Source organism: Pan troglodytes, chromosome 6 (genome assembly GCF_028858775.2).
Source record: "Pan troglodytes isolate AG18354 chromosome 6, NHGRI_mPanTro3-v2.0_pri, whole genome shotgun sequence".
NCBI lineage: Eukaryota > Metazoa > Chordata > Mammalia > Primates > Hominidae > Pan > Pan troglodytes.
In genome coordinates this window covers 7,407,883-7,414,876 of record NC_072404.2, presented here as the reverse complement: position 1 = coordinate 7,414,876, position 6,994 = coordinate 7,407,883, and positions in this window count along the sequence as shown.

Sequence of the window (6,994 nt, the reverse complement as noted above, 5' to 3'; positions counted from 1 at the left end):
AGACCCCTGACCCAATTAGGCCCAGGCCCAGCCAGCAGTTGGGGTCATTCCAGGTGCTTCTGAAGAGGAGGGTATGGCTGAAGCCTCCTCTGGGGACAGCAGCCCCTCTGTCCTGGGAGGTGGCCTGTAGGAAGCTGAGCATGAGCAGGCAGAAGTGGACGTCCTAGTTCTTTCCAAACCCCCTCACTGGGCCAGGCCCAAAAGGACACCCCATGGCGGGCCCTGCTGGGCTCACGGGGGACTCAGGGTTGGACCCCAGTAGGCCTCTGCCAGGGTGTGGTGGGCACTGTCTCTGTGGAAGTTAGGAAGGGCTGTTGAGGGAAGGTGGCATGGCGGGCTGGGTCTTGAGCGGTGGGGAGGAGTTGGGCCCATCCACTTGTAGCGGGGCACAGGGCTCTGGCTGACCACCAGCAGGGCAGGTGGAGGGAAGGGGCCGGCGCCCACAGCCCTCTTTTTTCCCACTGGTGTCCTCCTGCTGTGAAGCCAGGCCTGTAGGAGCCTGCAAGCCTTGGGGGGCACAGGGGACAGGCCTGGCACACAGAGGGCTCCTTGGGCACTCATCCCGTAGTAGGGAGACAGGCCCTGGGAGGGGAGGGAGCCGGGAGGCAGCCATGCGCCCTCCCTAAGATGGAAAACGCAGGGGCCTGGTGAGGGCGGTGCTGACCACAGTGCTCTGCACACCAGGCTATTGCTGGCGCCCCGGCTCCAGGGAACACAGAGTCCTTGGGGACACAGGGCCCGGGGGCCTCCAGAGCTGGGATACGGTGGAGGGGCTGCTGGATCCCAAACACCCTTTAGGCCTCCTTCATCCCCAGTCAGCATTCCAGCCAGGACCCCGGGGGCCCCATCCAGAGTCCTGTCAGCGGGGGCCATAGCCTGTGGCTGCAGGCCTGGGCAGGTGGGTGACACGAGGCAGGACCGACCCCACGGTTCTAACGCCTGCTCCCCACTGGCCTTGGACAAATCGCTGCCCTTTTCTGAGCTTGATTCCTCACCTGTGAAGTGGGCATCAAGGTAATGCCTGAGGCCGGGTGTGGTGACTCATGCCTGTAATCCCAGCACTTTGGGAGGCCGAGGTGGGCAGATCAGCTGAAGTCAGGAGTTCAAGACCAGCCTGGCCAACATGGCAAAACCCCGTCTCTCCTAAAAATGCACTGGGCATGGTGGTGCGCGCCTGTAATCCCAGCTACTCGCATGCTGAGGTGGGAGAATCGCTTGAACCCTAGAGGCGGAGGCTGCAGTGAGCCGAGATCACTGAGCTAGCGCCACTGCACTTCAGCCTGGGTGAAAGAGCAAGACTTCATCTCAGAAAATAAAAACAAGGCTGGGTGCGGTGGCTCACACCTGTAATCCCAGCACTTTGGGAGACCGAGGCAGGTGGATCACCTGAGGTCAGGAGTTTGAGACCAGCCTGGCCAACATAGTGAAACCCCGTCTCTACTAAAAATACAAAAATCAGCTGGGTGTGGTGGTGCATGCCTGTAATCCCAGCTACTTGGGAGGCTGAGGCAGGAGAATCCTTTGAAACCCGGGAGGCAGAGGTTGCGATGAGCCAAGATCACGCCACTGCACTCCAGCCTCAGCGACAGAGTGAGACTCCGTCTCAAAAAAATAAAAAACAAAAAACTGCCTGAGACTTGGGGGCAGTGAACAACCTGTGTGATACACAGTAGGTGCTGAGGGCCAGGTATCTGCGCTGTTCTCTTTCTCCTCTGAACAGAGAGGTGCCATGATCTGGCCAAGGACACACAGCAATCAGAGGCAGGCTGGCTTCTCTGCCCCGGTCCCGCCATCCAGCGACACCTGTCAGCCCCCTTGCAAGCTCTGTGCTCCTCGAAGGTCGGGGTGGGGGAGGGCGGGGTGGGTCTGGGCCCCGTTACAAGGGATTCCTATAAATGGCGTGGAGAGGATTAATAATGTATTTATAACACATTTTGGTGGTAGTCGAAAATGATCTATAAATGTGCAGTAAATGTTTTATAATGTTTTTGTAACCCGTTATAAATGATAAATGGCAGACCATAGATGCCGGATCAAATATTTATAACGCACTGTGCGCGGCGTTGGGCTGCTACAGTTCAGCAAAGCCATTAATAATAAAGTGGATGGAAATGCACGAGTTACCGACATGCCCAGCAAAGCCATTTATAATGAAATGTAAAATTTGGCTGTGGGAAGCAGCCCACCGGCCCCAGCTGCAGCACCGGCCAGGCTCTCCTGGAGGCTGGGGAAGGAGCGGTGTCGTGAATTATTTGTGAGGTGTTCAGACGAGAATGTATACTCCCCATAGCACGCCATATAAATATGCTATTAATATACCCAAGGTGGCATGCATTATTCATGGAGCCTAATTAATTAATGGGTGGCCCCTTAAAATGGGGTGTCACAGCTTCCAGCTCCCTGTCCTGCCGGGGGCGGTAGGGATGGCATTGGTTGATGGCAGCCTTGGGGGTGGGGAGGGCAACGTCCCTTCCACACTCTGCAGGGGGGCTGACGTGGTGCCCCACAACCGTCCACAGGGGTCCTGTGGGCAAGTCAGTTTGGGAACCACTGTGCAGTGTGTCCTCTCCCTGGAAGAGTGGAGGTGCATATCAGGCGATGAAGGCTCTGAGAAGTCCCGCGGGAAACGCCACTCGGCCAGGACACCTCCCTTGGTTCTCTCTCACGCCCTCTGCATTCCCGAACCGCCTCCGCCTCCCAGACTCAAGGAGCCGATTCTGTTCCAGCTTGGCCCAGCAGCCTTGGTCAGGTGACGTTCAGGGTTGAATCCACTGGTGGAAGGAGTCAACCCCTCATAAGCCCGCCCCACCCCTCCGGGTGTGGCACCTGGGTCCCCACCTCTGCAGCGCCTCTTGGGGACCCAGGAGCTAAGCTAATGCAAGCCGAGGTGGATGTTTTGGACTGAAATGAGCGATGCCTCAGGCCATGTCCTCCCTGGGTCCCCAGCACGGGCCCTGCCACCCTGATGGGCTGAGAGACCCCTTTCTCCCTGCCTCCATCATCTTTGAGGGGTTCAGAACACGTGGAGGCTGGAAGTGGGGAAACTGAGGTCATCTGGCCTGGAAGTCCTGTCCTGGACCAGGGTGTACACTTGGGCAGGACACCAGCTGGGCCGACCTTCTCCCGGGCCTCACCTGGTGTCAGAGTCAGGGCCGCTGCCTGAGAGGGCAGGCTGAAACGGGGGGCCTTCTCCCCTCCCTCCTCCCCTCCAGTCTCCTCCCCTCCCTCCAGTCTCCTTTCCTCTCAGAACCTCAGTTTTTTGAGGTGCAGAATCAATAGAGCCATTTCTTTTGTAGATCGTAAACAGGGTCTTGTTTTGTCACCCGGGCTGGCGTGCAGTGACATGATCACAGCTCATTGCAGGCTCGACCTCTCAGCCTCCATCAATCCTCCTGCCTCAGCCTCCTGGATAGGTGGGACTACAGGTGTACACCACCACACTCGACTAATATTTTTGTATTTTTTGTAGAGGTGGGGTCTTGCTATGTTGCCCAGGCTGGTCTTGAACTCCTAGCCTCAAGCAAACCTCCCACTTCAGCCTCCCAAAGTGTTGGGATGACTGGCATGATCCCCTGCACCCAGCCAATCTTGGGTTTTAAACCCACAGCCAACCCCCACCCATATATGTATGTGTACACACACACACATTAATGTCTCTGTCACCCAGTCTGGAGTGCACTGGTGTGATCACAGCTCAGTGCAGCCTTCTGTTCTCATGTGATCTCCCGCCTCAGCCTCCTGAGTAGCTGGGACTACAAGCATGAGCCACAACACCTGGCCCAGAGCCACTTTTTTTTTGGGTGGCGAGCGGCGGGGTGGGGACAGAGTCTTGCTGTGTCACCCAGGCTGGAGTGTAGTGGTGTGATCTCAGCTCACTGCAACCTCCACCACCTGGATTCAAGCGATTCTCCTGCCTCAGCCTTGCAGGTAGCTGGGAGTACAGGCATGTGCCACCATGCCTGGCTAATTTGGTATTTTTAGTAGAGACGGGGTTTCACCATATTGGCCAGGCTGGTCTCAAACTCCTGACCTTGGGTGATCGTCTCAACTCAGCCTCCCAAAATGCTGGAATTACAGGCATGAGCCACCACCCCTGGCCCAGAGCCACTTTTAAAGGGTGGCTGTAAGTATCAAATGACAATGTAGGCATGGAAATTGGTGGGAGAAGTTGGAGTAGGGGCCTAGCTGGGCCCTGCTGCCTGCACCCCTTCCTCCCGCAGCCCCTGCACCTCCTCCCAGTCCCCTGCACCAGCGACACCAGCCTATCTTCGAGTCTTCCTTCCTGCCGCAGGGCCTTTGCAACTCCTGTTCCCTTTGCCCTTTCCCCTTCCTCTCCAACAAAGTGATTCCTACTTAGCCTCCAGGTCTCAGTTCTCGTGGTCCTTCCTAGGGAGGCTCTTGCTCTATCTTCTGTCTCTCTCTCCTCTCCTCTTTCTTTCTCCCCTCTCTTTCTCTGTCTGTCTCTTTCTCCCCTTTTTCTCTCTCTCTGTTAGTCTCAGGCTGAGGTCATCATCATTTCTAAAGGGCCTGAAGTCTGGGCCCCCATCTGAGTCCCCATCCTGGGGCCTGTTGAGCTCACACCGCTCTTACCTGTTCCCCACCCCTGGGTACATCATGCTGCATTTATTGCGTGCCTGGGTGGGTACATCATGCTGCATTTATTGCGTGCCTGGCCGTGGGGTGACCCTTGGTGGAAGGGGACAATGATGTCACTTTGCAGATGAGGAAACTGAGCCCAAGAGAAGGCAGTTTCCCAGTGAGGCCGGAAGGCAGCGGGTTCCCCGGGTGGAGGCTCGGTGTTGGACGGGGGAGGCGTGTACAAAGAGTCCACATGGCAGCCCTGGGGAGCACAGATGGGGACCCTGGGAGCCTTTGGTGGCTCCAAGGGGCTTCAGGTCTTGGAGGATGAGGAGGAGGGGCGGGTGCTGGGGGCCGGTGCGGGCGCAAAGCTCTGGGGTCAGCGTGGCAGGGTGCGGCCGGGGAGATGCAGCGTGATAAGCCTGCGGAAAGTCTGATAAGCAACCTGGACTTTATTCGAAGGACAGCCTGGGAGGCTCCCGGCAGGGGAAGGGCTTGGTCAGGCCTTCTGGAAAGATCCCTCGGGCTGCTGGGGAGGGTGGACTGTGGTGGCCGGAGGGGCAGGAGGCAGCCCTGTGGGCAGAGGCGGGGGGACAGGTCGTCTGGATGGGAGGGTGGCAGCCGTGGGCAGTGGGGAGAAAGGACCATTTGTTTGGGGGTGTCCTGGCTCCTGGCTTCGGGGACCCTGGAGGGACATGGTGTGTGAGGTGCTGGTGGGCAAACGTCACAAATGCTGCCTCCCAGCTCACTGGTGCCAGAGGGGGGCCGCGCAGGATGGGCCACGGGGTGACCAGTGAGATGGCTTTTTAAGTGTGCAGTGGTGAGAGTTCACGATAAAAGTGAAACCCAGGCCACCCCCACACCACTCCTTTTAAGGGAGCTGGGCCCTAACGCCTGTCCACCCCTGTGTCCCCCATCCCCCACTAATTCCCCCCGCCCACTGCCCCGCTGCTTCTGCTTCTTGATCTTTCCCTTCTTTTCCAGCTCTTCCGGTTCTCGTAACCGTTGCCCTGGGAGTCAAGAAAACCCGGTGCCAGGACCGGCTCCGGCTGTGCTGGCACGATATCCCCTGACATCCGCAGGTCAGGGACTGTGGCGGAGCAGCGGTTAGGGCCAGCCACATTCCCAGGCCACAAGGGCTCCCTGCCTAGCAGCTGCTTGCATGCCCCTGGTGACGGGGAGCTCACCACCTACACACAGGCCTCACTGACACTTAGGCAGCTGGCCATGAACACTACGGTGTCTCACCAGGGACCAGCCTCAGAAAAGACCTGGAACAGCACCAGTGGCTGGGGTTAGAAGACCTCAGTTTCTCCTCCTCCCAAGGGGCACAGAGAAGCTGCCCTGACTCCCTGCCAGGGGCTACTGCGGGAAAACACCTTCCTTCCTGCAGGCTCTGCCCGGACAAGCCCTGGCCCCACAGCCAGGAGGGTAGGCCCCCCTCACATGGCTGGTGTCAGTGATGCCGCCCTCGTCCAGTCCCCGTGGCCACAGACAAGGTTCCCCAAGGATAACGGGGCCAGGGGCCAGCCCGGGATAATTTAGGGCTCCACCAGAGGGACTTTCCTTATTTCTTCTGTCACACCTCAAAGTGGAAAATTGGGAACTACCCTGCAAGTCAGCCTGAGGAATCTCCTGCCCCAGGAACAGATCCTGCCCACAGGCCTCCAGAAGAAAAGCACAGGCCAGCTGTGCAACTCTGGCTCCACGGCCCCCTTCCTGGCCTCAGTTTCTCCTCTGGCAATGCCCAGGCCTCACCTCTGCCTTGCCTGGAACCCCCACTGGCATGTAGCGGCCTGGAAAGAGAAACCAGATGCGGACATCCTTTGAAACCCTGAAACACAAGGCGCCTCCTGCTCCCCGGGAGGCCGGGCTGCCCAGGGCTGAGGCCCTAGACAGGGCAGGGCTGTTCGAGCCTCAGTGTCCCCATTTGTCAACGGCCTTTCCTGCCTCTTCTCCATGGCGGTGGGGTGAGATGGTGGTGGGAGGTGGGGCGGCGAAAAAAAATTCCAGGTCTCTGCAGGGGTCCAGAATGCCAGGACCCCCAAGCAGACCGCGCCCCTTCACCGGTTGGGGGTCTCGGCCCGCAGCGGCGGGGCGGGGCCTGGGGCGGGGCCAGGCGGCGTGGGGGCGGGGCCTGTCGGGCGGGACCTGACAGCGTGGGGGCGGGACTTACCAGGAGGCGGGACGTGCCTAGGACGCGAGCCCGTACCGGGGCCGGGCGGCGTGGGGCGGGGCCTCTCGGGAGGCAAAACCTGGAGGCTGGGGGCGGGGCCTGTCCGGAGTCGGGGCCTGTCCGGAGTCGGGGCCTGCCTGGAGCGGGAGCCTGTGCCAGGGCCAGGAGGCGTGGGAACGGGGCCTATCAGGAGGCAGGACCCGGCGGCTGGGGGCGGGGCCTGTCGGGAGGTGGGGCCTG